We start from the raw sequence: 23,515 nt of genomic DNA, 5'->3' as shown, positions 1-23,515 counted from the left end.
GCTGTGCCCAGCAAAGTCATGGGGGCAAGACTGACCAAAATTTTGGATGCCTAACCCCCAACCCAGTGTGCACAAATGGTAGAATATGGACTCAACCAAGATTATTCTCAAATTTTAGAATTAAAAAATTTCTCTGTTGGGTTTTGGACTTATGGAACCTGTTACTCCTTCTTTCTTTCCTATTGCTTCCATTTGGAATAGGAGTGTCTGTCCTATGCCTATCTGGAAAGTGCATACTCACTTGATTTCACAGGCTCACACTCAGTGGAATGAATTGTACTTTGAGTTTCATTCTCAAGACATATAGTTGAGACTTTGGACTTACACTTTAAAGTTGACTCTGGAATTAGTTCAGATTTATGAAGCCATTGAGATGGAATGTGTACTTCGTACATGTGTATAAAGGGCATGAATTTGGGAGGCCAAGGGCAAAACACAATAGATTGAATGTGTTCTCTGCAAAATTCAGGTTCTTCCAGTTTGACAGTATTAAAAGTTGAAGCCTTTTTTAACTTTTATTATTGTACTGGGAGTACATTGTGACATTTACCAAAGTTCTTACAATATATCATAGTTTAATTCATCCCCTCCGTCTTTCTTTATCCCTCCTTCCCTCATTCCAGGAACAGTTTCAACAGGTCTCAGACCATTGGAGCTCCTTCCATATTGTAGGATTAAGGTATTTATAAAAGAAGTTTCAAACAGCATCTAGCTCGTTTGCCCTTCTGTGTTCTGCCTTGTGAGGACACAGTGAGAATAACTCACCATACCAAATACCAGCACTTCAAACTGGACTTCCCAGCTCCCAAAACTATGAGAAGTAAATTTCTGTTTTTCAATAAATTACCCAGTCCCAGGGGTTCTATAATAGCAGCACAAACAGACTAAAACAGGTTGGCTTGGAAACATTAAAGTGAATTATTGCCTTAGATGAATTCTAAGGTCTCATCCTCCTATTAAAAAAAATAGAATAAAATAAAACAAAAACCTTGATATGTGTACTCCCTACTTTAACCAAGTCACCTTACAACTTAGAAAAAATAACATCAAACAATATTTTCTCTTGTACACAGTACATATGAAAGGCTATTTTTTAAATATAAAGAGCTTTTATTTTTAAATTGTGTTTTCCTTTCAATTCTTTACAAGGAGACAAGTTAGTCTCTTGTCTTAGATTTAAGAGGCAAGAAATATCTTTAAAAATAGTTTACTCTAAAACTCTAGGTTGCCATGTCTATTGGTAACGAAACACACAGAGAAATAAATGATAGTTACATACAAAAAGCTTAGAATTTTTGCATCAAGGAAAATTCAATAGTCAAAAAGTCCATCATTTCTAAATTAGATCATTAATTATGTGATTTGTTTAATGTTTCTATACATTCAGTTTATGAATCAGGATAGTACAAAAGACAAATGCAGAGTATTGGTGTTTTCCAGTTTTCATTCCAGCTCTGCATTGAATGCGCATATATAAATGCATCTGCCTGAAATTGCCATACCACCCTGTGCTTTCACAAGTATTCACCTTTCAGTGAATGAAGCTCTGCAGACAAGAATTATATGACAGCATGACCTTTATAAAGCAGCAGAGGCATAGCTGTGTTAACAATCAGCAAGTCCTAAAACAGCAGCAAACATGTTGACTAGATGTCTGTCATTTCCAAATGCCCCATTTGACAGTTTTCTGGAGTTTGGAGACTAATAATCAGGCATATACTACAATTTCACATTAAAGATTTTACTGAAGCTGACCAGAGGAGGCAATTCACTGCCTAGCAGGTTTTTCCTTCTTCTCTTGGACTGCCCCACAGATGCAATTTGACAAACAGGTTGTAAAGAGGCCATGTGGGATGGGTAAGCACTTTCCCAATATGATCAAAGGTAACTCATATATTTAATGAAGTAGTGAATGAGTGTTAATTCTCTTCAGATTATATTTTAAGAAAGACATTGGGTTCCAGATGCTAGATGACTAATGGAATACAAGTTTTATTGAGAAAAATAAAATGTAGTCATCTAGAATGCCTGAGTAGAAGAACAATGACACTCAAGTTAAATAACTACTACCAGAAAAATAGCAAAGAGAGCAATCCTTTGGAGTAAATAATTTAATGAGGCCAAGTAAAGATATTGTTCCAGAGAGGCAAATTTTTTCTCCAATCTGTGCACAATAATATGTTTATAGTTAATAGTTCAGAAAATGTTTCCATCAGTCAGGCTCTCTCTCTCTCTCTCTCTCTCTCTCTCTCTCTCTCTCTCTCTCTCTCCCTCCTTCCCTCTCCCCTCTCTCTCTCTCTCTGTCTTTCTCTCTCTCTTTTTCATTAAGACATAGTGATATTTCCTATGTCAGGACCATGGTTCATCCACCAGATTACTGCTAGATGAATGTATGTGTACACAGGATCTACAATTCTAATGAGTGCTGATGGCCCATAATTCCACAGAGCTTCAATGTCACTGTCTGCTAGTCTTCTCAAAACCCCTCTCCATGCTTGTCTTGATATGATTTTGTTCCCCAAAGCCAAAACATATAATAAAATAGCATCAAAATGAAAACACAGAGAACTGAGATAATTAGTCCTGGCTTACTAGAAACACTATGTTGTTAATTAATTCCAATTTACAAGAATATCAACTGTCGTCACTTCATATTCCTGTTTTGCCAGACCATATCCAATATCATAACATAATTACAGGATATTTCCAGTAGCTTCAAAACAAAGATGATAACAACAAAAAGAAACTCTGTTGGAAAACATTGTGTATTTGTGGCCACTGGAATTATGAAATGTCAATAAACCTATGACTTGCATTGAAAGTAAGAAAAAACATGACATGAGTTTCATGAATATTGTTTCTATGATCTCTTAGAAAACAGTCATTTAAAAAACTGCTTGTTCTAGTTCTTTATGGGATAACTATAACAGCCACTCAGTGGTTCTGGATTTTTTTCCTTTTTGCTTAGATAAATATGAATAGAATACATCTGTTTTCAATGAGAGTCCACTGGTGACTAAAGTTATTTCATAAAAGAAAACATGGGCCATTTAAGGAAAATGTGCCATTTTGTATGGATTGGAACAGATTTTTAATTTTCTTTCTAACATTCAAGTGGACATTCTTATGTACAAGGTAATCTGAAATTCTCAGATATGTTTTTCTTTATTGCTATTAAGTCAACAAAGATTGAGCTTTGACGATGGCATTGTACTGGGTAATAAGAGTACAAAAAACAATTCTGTGCATGGTGGGTCACACCTATAATCCTAGCACTCAGGATACTGAGGCAGGAGGAGTACAAGTTCAAGGTCAACGTGGACTATATACTGAGACTTTGCCTCAAAAAATAAAAAATGAAAAGAAATAAATACTCAGCTTCTACCCTTAAGAAGCTCACAATTCAATTTCTTTCATTATTTTCAAAGGTAGACATTATTTATCCAAATAAATTATCTCACCTAATACCAAAAATACAATTTATGTTTCATCAAAACCTCCATACAATGTATCTTACTAATGATCTTTGGAAATGAATCTCAGGTAACTACTGGAAGAAATTTTTAGTTCAGAAATTCCTAATAAATGACCTTTAGGAGGTTGGAGGTATATTTCAGTGGCAGAGCACTTACCTAGCACAGGTTCTTAGTACCATACAGACACACACACACACACACAGGCACACAGAGTTCTATAGGATGCTAACATTTAACATGTCAGTGGTCACAGGAAAGAGGGATATGGTGGCTTTAATGAAGTTCCACACAGTTTCTACCCTGCTAACATGCTTGATAAATTTCTTAATAGGAATTTATACAATCTGGCATTTACTGAGCTTACATAATAAGGACATCTTGTTTCATACAAAAAAAAAACCCACACTGAAATCAACTCCTATAGAATATATTTTTTGAACCTCCAGATACAGTACAATTTAATTGGTTCAGAGCTGGGTCAACGAGTAGCTTTGTCTAATTTACCTTATTAGCTAACCTACATTTATTAAATTATCTTAGAATTTTCCCTAAATTTTAGCTCAATTTACATGAAAAATGGCCCTTGGCACACAAGTTGAGTCTGCAAGAGAATCAGTATCACTTTAATAGATACTGCCTATTTTCCTTGTCCTTTGAGAACTCATTTGCCAGGTTCTCACCAGTGAAGATAAAAATGTGATATACAGAGAAAAGAATGATAAATGAAAGAGGAAAGAAAAATGTTTCAGTAACAGTAAACAGTTACACGGACATAACTCTTAACTTCTTAAGAGGAGAATATAAAGCCTATCAAGAAAGAACTTAAGTAATTTTCTCAGTGAACAATTACTTTATTAGAATGAATATCATATGTATAGCATTTATGAAAATAAAATGACATACAGGATTATTCAGTCTTATTAGAACAACAAAATAGGAATCCAGGGGCCCAGCAACTTTTTTCCCTACCGCTAAGGAGGGTCACTTTAATACAGGTAGGTCTGAACTCACTCAGAAGTTGATGAAAAGGAAAAAATCAAGGCACATGGTTTTCTGGATGTTATTTTATTGTTTCTGTAGAAAAATTTACTAAATAAAAATTGAAAGACTTAAGACTCTGTTCTTGTGAAGTGGATAATTTTACCTTGCAAGAAATCAAATGTACTTCCTTTGGAAGTCAACTTTTATCATTAAACAGGAATTAGTTTGAGATTTTAATGTAAACTTAGAAAAACCTACATATATTCCAGAAAGACAATCCAAATAAATCTTATTTCAGTCTAATATGATAAATTCCCAAAGTGTGTAATGAACAAAAAAAGCATTACGATGACATCACACAACTGCATTCTGCTTTTTTTCAAACTCTTGGCAGTACCTCTGTCACATGCAGCTTTAAAACCAGGCTGAGGGGAGAAGATGGCTGCTGCTCCAAGTAACCAGACAAAAACCAGATGGAAAAGAGACAAAAATGCAGAGCATGACAGCACGCTCTTTTTAACAGCACAATTATAAAGGCATCTGTTCCGAGAGGACAGGTTTCACTACATCTTTGTTTTACCTGATGGATGGAGAGAACAGAAGCAGCTTAAATTGAGAGAATGACAAAGCTATAATATGTTACTTGTATGCAGCTGTTAATTTAATGATGTCATGGACAGGGATGATTAACAACATTCTATCCTAAAGGATATTTCTACAGCCAGGAAAGTCATCTTGCAACTAAATGACTTAGTGCCCTAGCTCCAAGGCGGAAGGGCAAATCTGAACATCATCATGATAACCCAGGCCTCGGGAGGAGGGGGTGGGGAGGAATGGTGCACAGAGCACCATTTTTCTTCAGCCCTGGTATATTTCTGCCAGTGGCAGAGTGATTTTACTGGCATGAGTCAGAAGGCATGTGAGTCATCTGTATAATAAGTGAGACAACTTTATTTCATTCAGCTTCTGCTCACTTCATTATAGCAAGAGAAAGTCAGGAAAATTTCTGTTTTCTGTCAGGTTTTCCCAAAATGATCAGTCACTGATGGCTCACACGTCCCCATCAGAACTGTGTGAGATGATGAAGTCAGAGCTTGTACTGCCAGCAACCTAGGCAGGAACATGGCTGCCAAGTATACAGGCTCCTGCAATGATTTACCACTTCCAAATGTTACATTTGACAACAAGTCTAAGAAGTACAGCTTTCTCAGCTAGAAGCTTCTAGAGTTAGATATCTTATCACTGTTGTTTGGCTTCGGTCTCTGAAGGAAAGGCCAGTTTTATGCATCTCTGTTTGACAAAACTGAATCTTAGGGCTTGGACCCCGCACATCGGGTCGTCTATATCTTTTTGGCTCAACTAAAAGACCCACCCAGTCAAACCAAAGTCTGATTGAATTAACTGGTTGAGTTAACTGGCAGCTCAATTAGATCCGAAGGAGTCCAGGGAAGAGAAAAATAAAAATGTCTGTTGAATATGAATAGAACTTAGATAAAAAGCACTTCTTAGATGGTATGGAATATGACAAAAAAGAGAATGCCTGCAAATGACTATCTACTATATGGGATGAGAATATGAAAGTGTCACATAGCTCCCAAAATTGAAAACAAATTGTAACTTTCCACTTGAGAGGGAAGATTGGACTATAATGCTTGAGAGTTATACTGGAGCTTCCAGCCCTCTAGTCCCCTCATTGATGCAATCCAGATGTAGCCATGGCAGTAGCTTCATGGCACTCATGCAGTTTTGTTTGAATCATTTCAAACACTGGGAACACACTCACTCATTCACAAGGAAGCCCATTTCTTTGCCAACCAGTTCTGATGGCTAAAAAGGATCCTCAGAGTGAGTAGACACTTGCCTCTCTGAAGTCTCCACGTTCTAATTCTCATTCTGGCCACTTAGCAGACCTGACTGAACGAATGCTTACCTAAGTAATTTTCTCCATAGGTTATACCTCAGGCCACTCTGAATTGTGTTGGTTTGTGACTCTGATCAGTATCTAGTCTAAATAGTCCTATTCTTAGTTGAACTACAGGTCTTGTTAGTTGAGTCAATTAACCCATCTCCTTGGCCAGCACCTCTAATCAGAGATTAGACACTGGGTGGAGAGCTAACACACGGCTCTGATCCTCATCTTCTCTTCCTAGGCTCTGATCCTCATCTTCTCTTCCTAGGCACTGTTTTGCTGTTATCTGCTTTCTAGAGAGTCCTTTGATGGCACAGTGGGTTTCCCAACTTTTAGTCATCTCTCCAGTGTGCTCCAGTCTACCCTGGTGATTATTCATCCTAATTTGGTTCTTTTACTCTCTCTGTTCCCTCTGACTCTCATTGTGGAAATGGGGCAAACAATACCTAGGTCTGACTGAGCAATTTATATGCAAAGTTTAAAAAGCCAGCGACAAAATTGATGACAGCCTAAGCTTAAGCAGGGAGAATAGACAATAGATACAAAAGATATGAGAAACTAGAAATTTCAGAAGTATAAACTGAGTTGATGATATACACTAAGAACTATGTATATGAGAAGAAAAAAATATGAAGTCATAAGCCATTGAGCAGTACCATTCACCAAGACAGATGAAACAGAAGGAGTCTGGTAGAAAGTAGTGAATTTTTCAATGTTATTGATTTGAGGTGCTTATGGGCCTCTCAAATTGAAATATTTACTAGGCCATTAGGCAAATGGGTCCAGAATTCAGCAGCATTTTTGATTAAATCTGAGAGTCATCCAAATGTAAGGGAAATATTGGGACAGGGTTTTCTTTAGGAAATCATAGGCATTACAGTTAAAGTAAAAGATGGAGACCTTTGATATCATGACTTTGACTTTTTGAGCGACAAAGAACAGCCCCTGAAAAGAATCGGGAATGAACAGCTGATAGGAGTATAAGGGAAGGAGGATTAAAAAAAATAACTAGGCCATGAAAATGGGGGGGGGGCAAACTTTTGAGAAGAAGAAAATGCTTAACAGTAGCAAATGTTCATCAGAGTTTGCAATGCTATAAGAAAATTTAAAGCTCAGTCCTTTAGGAAATATGAAGGCCTGTGATCCCAATTTCGGACTGGTGAATGGCTTACCAAAACTTCTTCCTCTTTTTTGCTAAATACATATGCAGACTAGTTTTCAACATCACTCACAGCTAGCTATTGATATGTGAATTCTGGAAATAGAATATGGACAGAAATTATGAGCACCATAAAAATAGGATTGTTAGATCTTATCTCCCTTATGCAATATTCAGAAGTTGAACCAATGAAAGAAGGCTGCTGATCAGCAGCTGCTGATTTCATAATCTTGGGGAAATGAGACTGTGGGAGAATTGGCAGAGTGGCAGAGTGACACTCTGCCAAAAAACAGTGTCACTATTCAGCCATTATTGAGTGCTACTATGTGCTATTCTAGGTAATGGCCATATTGTATTAGTAATCAGAGTCCTTGTCTTCATGTATCTTGCATCTTAGTGTGTTCTACAGTCTTCACAATAAAAAAATCGGGTGAGTCTCAATCAGAGGTAGATCTCCTGTTGTATACATCTAGCTTTTCAAAATATGTTTAAATACCAACTGCATCCTACTCAAATGCCCAGTGAGAACAAGCAAAATTGAGCAGGACAAAAGCTAAGTCATGACCCAAAAATAATTAGTTGCTAACATCACATCTGTTGCCAGCCATGTCCTTTCTAACCAGAAATCCATACTTAAAAAAACACTCTGTCTGAGAGCACAGGTGGAGGATTAGGGAAAAGTCAGACAGGTATAATTCTAGCTTTTTAAAAAATGGCCATTAGAACTTCCAAAACAGAAATCACTTTCTCTGTTTAGTGTACATGCATGTATATGTATGTGTGTCTGATGAATGTTCTTATTTCAGTTGAAATAAAGATGGGCTAAAAATATTTAGGAAGAATTTCTATAAACTAAGTCAATAAGCCTTTCTACAACAACCATTAAATATAGTTATGATGTCCTGCAGAGCATATTTTGCAAGAAAAATATCTTGGGGATATTGTAATAGTATAATGAATTGTCTTAAGGAATTATTTTTAATGTTTCTATGTTTCTATATTAAAAATCCAAGCCTACAAATAAAATTACACATCATTACATTCAAAATTCCACAATACTAAAAGTAATAATTCTCTATACAGACAAGTCACTCTTTTTTGTAGATAGATGATAGATTTTTAGCATAAATACATAAGAATATGTATGTATATACATTTGTGTATAAACTATAAGCCTTGTGCTTCCTTCTGCCAAATCTCTCTAAAATCTGCCCCATTCGAATTCAAACGAGTCTTTATTCCTGAATGACAAAGTCAAGAAAAATAAAACAGTATTTATTTGTTTAATACAACTAATTTGTTCCAAATTACAGTCACAATGTAAGCTAAGGAGACAGAGAACACAGCACCATCATTTCTTCTGCTACTAACTCAGTGCCTATGCATTTATTACTTGTTTGGTAATGTGAGAAATACTGTCTTCTTGGGCTAGGTGCTCTGAGTTTTCTTGTTTTCAGGACTTAAGCCTTCCTATTCCATCAGAAGGATAATGCTTGAAACAAATCCATCCACCTATTTTTCTAGGGAAAAAAATTCAAAACTTTCACATTAAGTTGGAAAAGCTGATTAATAAAAAATGCACTATCCCCATGGGAAATTGTGGCTTAAAGTTGTCTAATGAGAATTATTCTGAAATTATTATACAAAATGGTGATGTCAACCCCAGAAGAGACACAGTCAGGATCTTAAACTAAGATTCAAGCTCGACGCATATGCCATTATTGAATGACTAGTGAATATATCAAAAGGCAAGATGAGCAGAAACACAGAAGCATGTTATTATGACATAGTTTTATCAGTTTTAAAACTGTATCTGAGGAACGAACAGCATCATATATTTCAAAATCATAATACTCTATTTCCTGTTCTACATTCTAGACATTAAGAATTATTACTTTTTTCCAAATTCCTGTTTTTTTACCCCCAAACTTAGCCCAGGTCAACAAATAGAGCATTACCACCATTCTAGAATCCCTTCTCATGCTACAGTTCTCCCAAAGGTGACCTAGTGACCATCTGCCTTTAAATGTTATAGTTTAATTTTTCCTTTTATTGAACTGCATGAAAATGGTGTTAAAGCAAAACTCTAGGGACCAAGAGATAGCTGAAATAAAAAGCTTTATTGAGCCATTATTGATGCTAGCCAGAAAAGAAAGTACCAGGTCCTGGGACAAGTTCCTGAAACTGCCAGTAACAGCATTAGGTAGCAACTGGAAAATGTCCACTGGACCAGAGCTAAGAGTCTTTTTCATCAGCTTTGGGGAATGAAAGAACTGTAACCTACATTGGTTATAGATAAGAGGGACAGATAAAAGGTGGGGAAAGCTTTGGGATAGTATGGCAGTCCTTAAAAAGAAATAGTTGTTGCCTTTGGATTGGTTGGGGTTAACAGTCTAGAAGGTTTGTATGTAAACCAGGCACAGAGGTCCTAGCAGTCAGATATGATGGAATTAAAGTTAAGGCTTCAACATAGTGTTTTTGTTGGTTTTGCCTAAGTATTACCTAAGTATCTTCTCATCTCTTCCCCCTCTATCTTACTCCCTTTGTAATTAAATTTAGGACATCTCAGAAGCTTTGTCTTATCAATGGAATTCCACAGAAGTATCTGGCTTCTTTGACTCGGCATTAGTTTTGTGAGTTTCACACAGGTTGCAGGTTATAATGGTAGTTTATCCATTCTTATATCTATGTTTTCCATTATGTGAATAGCACATCTTATTTATACATCCTATTATTTTTGAATATTTGTGTTGTCAGTTTGTGCCTATTATGAATTAAACCATTATCTACATTTTTACACATGTGTTCTGGTGTTTACATGTAAGTATTTCTGTTGAGTAGAAACCTGGGAGTAGAATTCTTCAGTGGGTATCAATAAACATCTTTACAAAGTGATTACATGATTGATGTTCCTATTTGGCATTATAAAAGATTTTTGGATGTTCCACATCCTTCCAACACTTGGTTCTTCTTTTTTGTCTTGGTCATTCTGGTGTATGTGTAGTCTGCTGTGATTTTAATTTGCATTGTCCTATTAATAAATAATATATCCCTTTTATATTCACATTAACCACTTGCATTTCTGCTTCCTGTGAGATCTCCTTTCACATCTTTTACATATTCATTTTTGGTTTATCCAGTTATTGAGTCATAGCTGTTCTTTAACTTTTTATGGCTTTTCACATACATAATAGTGTCATTTGATGAACAGAAATTCTTAATCATAAAATACACTAAATTCTCATTTTTCAGTTATGGTTTGCACATTTACAGTGTCCTATTAAAGAATTACTACTCATTTCCTAGAGCATAATGGTATTTCCCAATGTGTTATCTAAAGTGCATATTGTTTATTTTTCCATGGATCCCTGAAGTCTACTTAATTGGTTGTGTGTGTGTTATAAGGAAGGATCAATGTTCATTTTTCGCATCAATATTTAATTGGTCCTGCACTCTGTATTGAAATAGTTTCCATGATACCTCACACAACAAGTTTATCAGAAATGAGGGCTGGGGACATGGTTCAAGTGGTAGAGCACTTGCCTAGCAGACCTGAAGCCCTCCATTCAATCCTCAGCACTGCAAGAATAAAAATGAAAAGAAAAACAAAAATAATATGATGCATATAATAACATGTATCTTAATTTCCACAACTTCAGAATGAATCCTCTTATTTGTTATTATAGGTCTCCAGCTTAGTTCCTCTTCCTAAGAGGAACTTGGCCTTTTGTATTTCTAAAGGAATTTTAGAATTGGCTTACCATTGCCAACACAGGAAAGAAAATATATTCATTGGGATGCATTGAAGCTATAAAATATTTTGAAGACAACAGACATCTGTTCACAAAAATAAAGTATTCATAGTTTCCCATCCTTTGTTATTATCATAGCTTTGCAATAAAACTCTGCAATTCTTTGTATCAAGATATAAAGTCTGTTTTCCAGTGCTTGAATCTAGAGGGATCTTATGACTTGTTTTAGAAGATAAAGTGCATTGGAAATAACATTGCATGGTGTCCAGTCAGGCTTCAAGAAGCATTGTACTACTCTGTCCCTCTTTTGGAAACCTATCAAGGTACCCTGTGCACAAGGTTGTGCAGAAGCTGCTTGATATGGGAGATAAATGTTTCTATAACACCTGTTACCACAGTTAGATATCTGCCCAATGTATAAATGAAATTATTATAGGTCATCCAGATTCCAGATGATCCTCCAGACCATCATAGATGCATGTATGAAATCAGTCAGGGTCAGCAGAGCATGAGCTAAATCAGCAGGACTTCCCTAGTGCACTCCCAACCATTACATGAAGTCACTAAGTCTGGGGACAATTTCTTACACAGCAGCTTTTCTGGTGGTATTGAAGTTTGAGCTCAGAGTGCTCCACCCCTTGAGCCATGCCCATAGCCATATCCCTTTTTGCTTTAGTTATTTTGCAAATAGGGTATCGCATTTTTGCCTGGGTCTGTCCTGGATAGTGATCCTCCTATCTACATCTCCCTCATAGCTGGGATAACAGGTGTGTACCACTGTGTCCAGGTTTATTTGTTGAGAGAGGGTTGTTTCTAAGCTAGCCTACAACCATGATCCTCCCAATCTGCACTTCCACATAGCTGGGATTATAGGAATAAACCACAAACCTGGTCATAGCACTTTTTAATTGACACATGCTCACAATATAATGTATTTCATTCCATGAACATGGTATATCATTTATGTTTTTTTAATTTTTGTTTTGTTGTTGTTGTTTGCTTGGTTTGGTTTTTATTTGTTTGTTGTCTGGGGTCTTTTAGAGACAGGATTTTGCTGTGTACCCAGGCTGGCCTTGAATTCTCAATCCTCCTCCCATATCCTCCCAAGTGCTGGGAGTACAGACATTCACCACCATGCCCAGCTTGGAGATCCTTTAAATAATTTCTGTTTAATAGTTTTTAGTACTACTGAAAATTATTTTTCTTTCAAAATTTATTTTTCTAGTTACTTGTTCCTGGCTGAAACTGTAAAATTAATTTTTGTATAATGAATCTGTATCCTATGACCATGCTAGGATTTCCTCATGCATTTTAATAATTTGAACCTTTGGAATTTTTATTTTCTGGGACTACTTAGTTTAGTTCCAACCTTTCCAATCCTTAGTTCTTTTTCTTCTTTTACTTGTGTCTTGCCCTATGTAGAATATCCAGGATTATGTTGAAAATAACTGATGTGATTGTTATTTTTATCACATTTTAACATGTTTCTATTAACTCTTTATTATGTTAAGAAAATTCTGTTCCATTTCTGCTTTGCCCACAGATTTTTTTAATGAATGCTTTCTGAATTTATCAGTTGCACTAAATCTGATCAATATTTTATAATTTTTCTTCCTTTTTTGTTAACATGATGAATTAGATTGACTATTTTGCAAGTGATAAACCACTCTGGAATGTCTGAAATGCATTCCACTTGGGTGTGACATATTATACTCACTCTTTTTTTTTCTATTTTTTGGAAAAGTTTATATAATGTTGAGGTCACTTCTTAAAAGGTTTAATCAAATTTACAGTTGAAGCCATTGTGCCTGGCATTTACTTTAAGGAAAACTTTTAATAAAGGATGTAATTTTGTTTCTAGGTCCTGGACTACTTACATTACCTATTACTCTGTGGGTTTGAATTTTTACATTTTAAATTTTCTAACATTGATTTATACATATTTAGAATATCTTCTGTTTTTTAGTTTTTGTGGAGTCAATAGTGATGTATACTGTTCAATTCCTGATGTTAATAACTGTATTTATTCTTTATCTTGATAGTTATTCTAATAGTTTATAATTTTTGTTATTCTTACCAGTGTCAACTTTTGACCTTGTTATTTACTGTATCTTCCATTTCATTAGTTTATTTTTAACATTTTTCCTCTTTCCTCATTTTGTTTGTTTTTCTGAGTTAACTATAAGATCATTAATTTCCCACATTTCTTATACAATCTCACTGTAATCTCACTCTCGACATTGCTTTTCATGCATCACAAGTTTTGAAATGCCGTATCTTTATTATCATTAAATTTAGATATTTCCTAATTGTATCATGATATTTTGTTTAACCTATGGGTTATTTAAAATATATTCCTTAAAGTTACAATTACCTATGAACATTTTTTACTTTTCTTTTTTCTATTGATACCAAACTAAATTCTACTGCACTGATAGAATGTACTATGTCTAAGTCTAATGGCTTTCTTTAGTCCCAGTACATGTTAAAATTTGGTACATGTTAAAAATGTGCAATGTACTTGTCAATTATGACAATTTTGTTGACTGTTTCATAGATTTTCTCTATTTATCCTTTTTCTATTTTCAATGTATTTATTATATATTTTAAAGTTTCATAGTAAGTATATAAAAACTTGGGATTGTGGCATGTTCATAGTAAACCCCATTATAAGTAAAAAATACCCCTCTTTATCACTAATAATTTATCTTGCATTAAATTATCCTTTTTCTGGCATTAGAGTGTCTACACCAGAGGTGTTTTGTCATGACTTGGCTTTTTATTAATATTTTTAGCTAGGATTTGTATGCCATTTCTTTTCCTCTCCTTTTCTTTCAGACTTTGTATCAAAGCATGTTTATGCGTGCATCCCAGAAAATACAGTTTTACTTAAATTATTTAGTGAATCCATCCCTTTCCTTTGTTGCCTGATGTCCAATGTCTTCAAAATCAGTTTCATATATTTTGCTCATTTTTGGTTGTTTCAGGTAGGAGAGTAAATTTTGCTCCTGGTACTTCTTGGCCAAAAGTACACATGCATTATTTATTTTTTGGAGAGATTTGGAATAAGGAAAAATTTAAATCTACTCATGTAACTATCATCTCTGTGCCTTTCATTCCTTTATATTGCTTTATATTGCTCTAGAGTTCTACTTAAAGGAAAGACTGCCATTTCCTTTATTCAGTCAATTAGCAATGAACACATTTAGCTTTGGTATGTCAATAAAATAGCTTTACTTTGCCTTCATATTTGAGATATTTTCCCTGAATATAGAATTCAAGGTTATATTTTTGTCCTTTCAGCGTTTCAAAGATATTTCTTCACCATCTTTTGCCTTTTATTTTTTTCCAGGAAGAACACTTCTTTCATAACTTTCTTCCTCCATTAATGTGAGTTTTGGACACTGTTCCTTCTTTTCCTATCATTGTATCATTTCTTCAGATAACTGTATCAGCACTAAACCGAAACCACAAGGGCACCCTCTCAAGACCTCCAGAGTTCTCTCTACATTTCTCCTCCCTGAAATTGCCATATTCTCAGGTCTTTATTGCCAGTGTAGGCTTTGTCTGGTTTCTACCTCTGCATGAAATGACCTGGAAACTTTCTTAAGTCAGAAGGTCAGTCAGTTTTATGTCTCACCTGATTCACACTCTACCAGTAATCTAGTTTACACTCTTGTCAGGCACGTGGTAAGAAAAGAGAAGAAAAGCATGAGCTGAATGTGGCCAGAAGATAGCTGTGGTCTTTGCAGCTGTAGCAGCAGGGGAGGCATATGCAAAAAGGCACAAAAAACAGCTTCATTTCAGTTACTGGCTTTTAGTAATGCCATCTTTCTACCATTTGTTCCCCTAGTACCTCTAACAAATTTCCAACCTAATAATCTGTATTGAATATGCCTCATCAGAACCATTTAAATGTGTGGTTTCTTCCTGTAAAGGCAGTGTTTTGTGATAATCAGAAGTGTGAAGTACAGTCAGGGCAGTTCTATGCCACTGGCTTATGTCGGATGTCCTGTGTCCACTCCATTGGCCTTTGTAGGTCACAGTTTCTGATTTCAAAATGATTTTGACTTTTCCTGTTTACTTCATTATCAGGTGAGCTAACAATTAAATATGCAGGCCTGCAGACATAACTAGAGGTGAGGTTTCAGCACTGCCTACTACCATTTTACTTAGCATGTTCAGGGCTTTGTCAAGGGTACGTTTTTTCTTTATTGTGTTGGGTGGGGGTACACTGTAGCATTTACACAGGTTCTTACAATTTATCGAATATATCATACATGAATTCACCCTCTCTACCATTCTCCTTTATCCCTCCCCCAACAATTCCTAAAGTAGTTTCCAAATACATACATGTGTACACATTTTTGCAGCATTTTCACTCTCCTACCCCTTTCCCTACCACCTCCCCCCCAACCCTCATGCCAGCCTTCCCCCCATCCCAGGGCAGTATTTGTTCTGCCCTCCGGTTCCCCAATTTGGTAAAAGAAAAAAGAGAAAAGACAAAACAACAACAACAAAAAAACATGACATTTTAGTTTGTTTGAGATGAAGGTAGCTACACAGGGAATTTCCTTGTGATACTTCTGCATATATATGTATTATAACTGGCTTCTACCTTAGTCCTGTTCTTGTGGTAGTTTCAGCTGGTTTAAGATTTCTATAGTCATTCATGTATAGAAAGTATATCAACCATATTTAAGCTATTAGTTTCCCTACCCCTCCCATATATGACCACCCCCTACTGTGACCAGCATTTCATAATATTGCTGCATTTGTATTAGGTCTATATTCCAATATGAGAGAGAATGTGAGGCTTTTGGCCTTTTGAGTCTGGCTAACTTCACTTACGATGATGTTTTCCAGTTCCATCCATTTACTTGTGAATGACAAAATTTCATTCTTCTTTGTGGCTGAATAAAATTCCATTGTATACAAATATCACATTTTCTTAATCCATTCATTAGTAGAGGGGCATCATGGCTGTTTCCATAGCTTAGCTATTTTGAATAGTGCTGCAATAAACATGGGTGTGCAGGTGCCTTTGTTGTAAGATGACTCACATTCCTTCAGGTATACCCCTAGGACTGATATTGCTGGATTGTATGGCAGGTTGTTTGTTTTTAAAGGAGCCTCCATATTGTTTTCCATAGTGGTTGCACTAGCTTGCATTCCCATCAACAGCATATGAGGGTTCCTTTTTCCTTACATCCTCACCAGTATTTGTTTTTATTTGTGTTCTTGATGGTAACTATTCTAACCGGAGTAAGGTAGAATCTTAATGTGGTTTTGATTTGCATTTCCTTTATGGCCAGGGATGGTGAGCATTTTTTCATGGGTTTTTAGCCATTTGACTTCTTTCTTTGAAACAGCTCTGATTATCTCAGTTGCCCATTTCTTTATTGAGTCACTGATTTTGGGGGAGTTTAGTTTTTTGAGCTCCTTATATATTCTGGTTATCAGTCCCTTGTCTGTGGTGTAGCTGGCAAAGATTTTCTCCCATGTGCCTGCTTCACTCACTTTACTGGTGTTGCTTCTTAGTACAAACCCTCAATAAATCACTGACATGCAAATTTTCACTTTATAATGAATTCTTATAGTAGAATCCTGATCACACTTGGCTATCTTCCAAAGTCATTGCAGCTAGTTACAAATTTAGGCAGTATGAAATCCAGATTTGCTCCTAGACAGGGCAATTTTTTTATTCATTCTTCCATTGATAGAATACAGTTGTTTTCATTTTCTCCTTTGCACAAAATGCTTTTATGAGTATTCTTAATGTGAGTGTATTTTCATCTTTCCTGGGCAGTATGGCATGGCTCCTCAAAGTCAGACAAATTTATACTCCACCAGTAGAGCAACAGGTCTTAGTTTGTCTCCTGTCTCCACATTCACTTGGTAGTATGTTACTTTAATCTTGGTGGAGACATTTAATCTTCCTTTCCCCTCTACAAGTTTTCAACTTTCATTTCTCATTATTCAACTTAAAAAAACATTTTTTTGAGACAGGATCTCACTGTGTAGCCCAGGCTGACCTGGATCTTGTGATCCTCCTGCCTCAGTCATTTCAGTGCTGGACTTTCAGGCATGTACCACCATGCCTAGCTTCTAAAATTTTAACATGCATACTTCACTAAACAAAGTTTTTAATTAAGACAAAATCTATGTAGTGATCCAAGATGGCAACAAGGGTTCAGAAGCAGAAAGCCTAACCTCCATGACTTCAAAACCTCCCTGAGACATTGAAGCCACTCTTGGGTAATTCTGACTGCTTCCAGCCAAAATAATAACTGCTGTCACACTAGGTGCAGGAAAAAACTTCAAAGACCAACCTTTAATTGCACCTAACAGTTGCAACCCACTGCACAGCCAGCAAGGCAGGTCTAGCTCCAGAGAAACCCTCCTTCCCCACAGCAATTTTTTTTCTTTTTTCTTCTTTTCTTTTTTCTTTCCTTCTCGTCTCTATCTTCCATTAAGCAGAAATAAAGCACCAACCAGAATCAAATGTTCAGCATCCTGATCCCGTATCCCATGGAAAGCCTCCCCAAGCTATGTTACACTGAGAAAATTTGGAGCCATTTCTCACTACTGCTGCTGCCACTGCCACCACCGCTGCTGCTGCCTCTGGCTCCAAACCTGCCTGCCTGCCATTTGACAGAACAAACAGGTGAGCACCATGCACCATGCACAACTTCCCCAGCCAGCCCTGGAAACATGAACCAGCACAGCCCCTGGGCAGACTGATCCCATCCCCCAACAAAACTGAAAAACAAACAGTGAACTGTAATCTAGCACAAGAGCAGAGGGGGCAAGAGTGTTGAAAGTGCACCAAAGAAAGGGGGACTGGCAAGGAGCTAATCTCAGCACGAACTATCAGTTAACAAACACTGAAAAGGCAATGAAGACTGAGAGTGAGTGGGGGCATAAATCATAAGCCACTCCCCAAAGCAAGGCGGGAAGTGGATCACAGAGTTCATGTCCTGAGCCAGAGAGCAGCATGCACAATTGAACTGCCCTACCGCTTTGGGGGAGAAGACGACCAAACAGCTGCAGCTGAAGGGTAACACAGCTTTCAGATAGGGAAATCAATAGCTGTGACCACCCTGCATGATCTGGCAAAGCTACCTCACCTCACAATTTCAATCAAACTGTTGGACAGAAGAACAAAACACTACTCACAAGACAATCACCTGATGAGACCAAACCAGAGCTTCTGCTTATATGCCAATACCAGGACTGGATGCCAGAGGAGTAACTCCAGAACTTAAACTAAGACTGAAATTCTATTGTTTCTGAACCTGGTGGGATTTTTTGTTTGCTTCTTTGTTTGTTTTTTCCTGTTGTTTTTTTCTGTTTGTTTGTTTTGTTATTGTGAGTTTTCTATTTTTATTTCTATTCCTATTATCTTTTTTCTTTCTATACTATCAACTTTACCATCATCATTTCTCATCCTTACTCTCACCCCTTTCACTCTCCCTCCTTCTACTATGCTAAGAATCATTGCTCTCCTTTCCAACAACTAGTTCTGCCCCATCTCACCCACTCTCTCCCCCTGTCCCCACCTTCCCTTCCTGATGGACAACCTACTATACCAACTTTACACAACCCCAACCCCCTGCAATCCCTGAGACAAGCACCCTACACTAAAACAACAGAAATACACCCAAACACACACAAGGGCCATAAAAACTAGCAGCTCCCACATTGCTTCTCCCACTCACCCACACCACTTCCCACCTCCCCTCTTTAGTACCACTCTATCCAATTCCCCAAACTTCTAGAGTTAGCCTTACAAATGTTAACCCCCAAGCTCCCACTGCTTATAGATATTACCACCAAAGTCTTCTATTTAGGATATTAACTACTGATTGGGTATTGAACCTGTGAATTAGTTATTGCTAAATTACACCCTGGTCTGGGTGTAATAGACCCAAAAAATAGCACACCAAGACATCCAAAAAACAACAATTAAATCAAGGAAAAGAAAACAGTTAACTAAGACTACCAACTAACCTATCAAGAACACAGTTGCACAGCACCAAGTGGAGTAATGGGAAGACAAAACAGGGATGGAAACCATTATCCCCTCAAAAATAATTTAATATAGGATTCAGAGGGAAATAAAGAAAACAGATACCCAGTTCCTGAACCCAACAAAACAAAGATAAACAACACCAAGGAACCCAACGATGTCCAAAAAAATATCCTTAAAGAAGAAATGCTGCAAGTAATCACTGAGAATTTCATGGAGAAGATACTAGACACAGTTAACTAAAATGTACAAGATGCACTCAAGAAATTTAAAGACACCAAAAATAAAGAATACAAGAAGACACAGAAACAAATAAATGAACTCAGATGAGAGCTAAATAAGCACCAAAGTGAAACAGAGAACATTATAAATAGAGAGATAAATGAATTAAAGATGAAAATAGACAATATTAAAGAGAAAGTAATGCATGAGATGGAAAACCTCAGAAAAAAGAATCAAACAGAAATACAAAACACAGTGGAAAGCCACTCCAGCATTCCAGAACAAGTGGAAGACAGAATCTCAGAACTTGAAGATAAAATAGAAATTAAAGAAAAAACTGAAGAGCAATTAGTGGAACAATTTGAAACCTATGAAAAGCATATACAAGAACTTACTGACTGCATCAAAAGACCAAACCTGAGACTCATGAGTATTGACGAAGGAGAAGAGGTCCAAGCAAAAGGGATTTGTAATATATTCAATAAAATAATAACAGAAAATTTCCAAAATCTTGAGATAGTTTTACCCATTCAGGTACAGGAAGCCTCCAGGACACCAAACAGACTTGACCAAAATAGAACATCCCCATGACATATTATCATTAAAACAACAAGCACAGAGAATAGAGAAAGAATGTTGAAGGCTGTAAGAGAGAAAAAACAAATAACATACAAGGTAAAACCATCAAAATCACAGCAGATTTATCAATAGAAATTGTAAAGGCAAGAAAGGCATGGAGTGAGGTATTCAGAGCACTGAATGAAAATAACTTTAACCCTAGGATACTCTACCCAGCAAAACTATCATTCAAAACAGATGGAACAATAAAAATCTCCCATGATAAGCAGAAACTAAAACAATATATGACCACCAACCCACCAATACAAAAGAATCTGCAAGAAATTCTACACACAGAAAATGAAAGCAAACAAAAGCACAAAAGGATAGGAAGTATCAAACCACAGAAGAAAAGACAAGAAATCTGAGAGTAGCATTGATTTAACTGAACAAAATCAAACCCTTAAACAACCAAATGGCAAGAATCACCACATACGTATCCATATTAACACTGAATGTCAATGGACACAACATCCCCATCAAAAGACACCATTTGGCAAACTGGATCAAAAAGGAATATCCAACAATCTGTTGTTTACAGGAGACCTATCTCATTGACGGAAACAAACACTGGCTTAGGGTTAAAGGCTACAAGAAGATTTACCAAGCCAATGGCCCCCGAGAACAGGCAGGAGTAGCACTACTTGTATCACAAAAAGTAGACTTCAAACTTACATTGATCAAATGAGATAAAGAAGGACATTTCATATAATAAAAGGGGAAACACACAAAAAGGAAATAACAATTATCAACCTATATGTGCCCAATGTCAGTGCACCCAATTTCATCAAATATACTCTAATCAACTTAAAAGCACATATAGACTCCAACATAGTTGTAGTGAGAGACTTTAATATCCCCCTATCACCAATAGATAGGTCATCCAAACAAAAAAAAATCAATCAAGAAATTCTAGAACTAAAACACACCATAGATCAAATGAACCTAGCTGATGTCTACAGAATATTTCATCCAACTCCTGCACAACATACATTCTTCTCAGAAGCCCATGAAACTTTCTCCAAAATTGATCATATCTTAGGGCACAAAGCAAACCTCAGCAAATATAAGAAAATATAAATAATCCCCTGCATTCTATCTGATCACACTGCATTAAAACTAGAACTCAGCAACAAATACAGTAGTAGAATATGCAAATAATTGGAAGCAGAGCAACACATTGCTCAATGATTAGTGGGTCATTGATGAAATAAAAGAGGAAATTAAAAGGTTCCTGGAAGTTAATAAAAATAAAAACACAACCTACCAAAACCTATGGGACACAACAAAGGCAGTCCTAAGAGGGAAGTTTATTGCAATGAGTACATATATTAAAAGGACAGAAAGATCTCAAATGATACATCTCAAACTCCTAGAAAAACAAGAACAAACAAAATCCATATCAAGCAGAAGGAGAGAAATAATAAATATAAGGGTCAAAATTAATGAAATAGAGACCCAAAAAAGCAAAGAAACAAACGGCTGTTTTTTTTTTTAAAAAAAAAAAACAATATTGATAGACCCCTGGTAAATCTAACCAAAATGAGGGGGAAAAAACTTAAATCAGTACAATAAGAAACTCAAAAGGGGAGATAAAAGCAAACACCAAAGAAAGGGAATCATCAGAGACTACTTTGAGAACCTATATTCTAATAAATTTGAACATCTTGAAGAAATGGACAAATTTCTAGATACTTATGACCATCCGAAACTGAACCAAGAGGATATTAACCACCTAAACAGATCTATAACACAAAATGAAATTGAAGTAGCAAGAGTCTCCCCGCCACCAAAAAAAACCAGTCCAGGACCTGACAGATTCTCTGCTGAATTATATCAGACATTTAAAGAAGAGCTAATACCAACTCTTCTTGAACTTTTCCATGAAATAGAAAGGGAAGGAATAATGCTTAACTCATTCTATGAAGCCAGTATTACACTCATCCCAAAACCAGACAAAGACACCTCCAAAAAGGAGAACTATAGGCCAATCGCCTCAATGAGCATTGATACAAAAATTCTCAATAAAATAATGGCAAACCAAATCCAACAACATATCAGAAAGATCATTCACAATGACCAAGTTGGCTTCATTCCAGGGATGCAGGAGTGGTTCAATATATGCAAATCTATAAATATAATTAGGCACATTAATAGAAGAAAAGACAAAAACCATTTGATCATCTCAAAAGATTCAGAAAAAGTCTTTGACAAGATCCAACACCACTTCATGATAAAAGCTCTAAGAAAACTAGGAATAGAAGGAATGTACCTCAACATTGTAAAGGCTATGTATGACAAACCTATAGCCAACATCATACTTAATGGAGAAAAACTGAAACCATTTTCCATAAAATCAAGAACAAGACAAGGGTACCCAATCTCCCCACTTCTATTCAACATAGTCCTGGAATTCCTAGCCAGAGCAATTAGGCTAGAAGAAGAAATAAAAAGAATACAAATAGGTAACAAAACTGTCAAAGTATCCCTATTTGCAGATGACATGATCCTATACCTTAAAAACCCAAAAAACTCCACCCCAGAACTCCTAGACACCATAAACAGCTTCAGCAATGTGGCAGGATACAAAATCAACTTACAAAAATCATTAGCTTTTCTATACACCAAAAATGAGCAAATTGAGAAAGAATATATGAAAACAATTCCATTTACAATAGCCTCAAAAAAAAAATCAAATACCTAGAAGTAAACTTAACAAAGGATGTGAATGACCTCTAAAAGGAAAACTACAAACCTCTGAATAAAGAGATTGAGGAATACTACAGAAGGTGAAAAGGTCTCCTGTGCTCACTGATTGATAGAATCAACATAGTAAAAATGTCTATACTACCAAAAGCAATATACATGTTCAACACAATTCCCATCAAAATCCCAATGACATTCATCACAGAGATTGAAAAATCTACCCTAAAGATCATTTGGAAATACAAGAGACCATGTGTAACCAAGGCAATACTCAGCAAAAAGAGCAATGCTGGAGGTATCACAGTACCTGACTTGAAACTATATTACAGAGCCATAGCAACAAAAACAAGTGGAACAGAATAGAGGACCCAGATATGAATCCACACAGCTATGCCCACCTTATTTTTGACGAAGTCACCAAAAACATATAATGGAGAATAGACAGTGTCTTCAGCAAATGTTGCTGGGAAAAGTGGCTATCTGCTTGCAGAAAACTGAAACTAGATCCATGTCTATCACCCTGTACTAGTATCAACTCAAAGTGAAATAAGGACCTTAATTATCAGACCTGAAACTCTGAAGTTAGTACAGGAAAGAGCAGGGAATACTCTGGAAGCAGTAGGTATAAGCAAGGACTTCCTCAGTAGAATTTCAACAGCT

The sequence above is a fragment of the Castor canadensis genome, chromosome 4 (assembly GCF_047511655.1).
Source record: "Castor canadensis chromosome 4, mCasCan1.hap1v2, whole genome shotgun sequence".
Classification (NCBI taxonomy): Eukaryota; Metazoa; Chordata; class Mammalia; order Rodentia; family Castoridae; genus Castor; species Castor canadensis.
The sequence above is the reverse complement of the archived record's forward strand: the minus strand, read 5'-3'. Positions refer to the sequence as shown.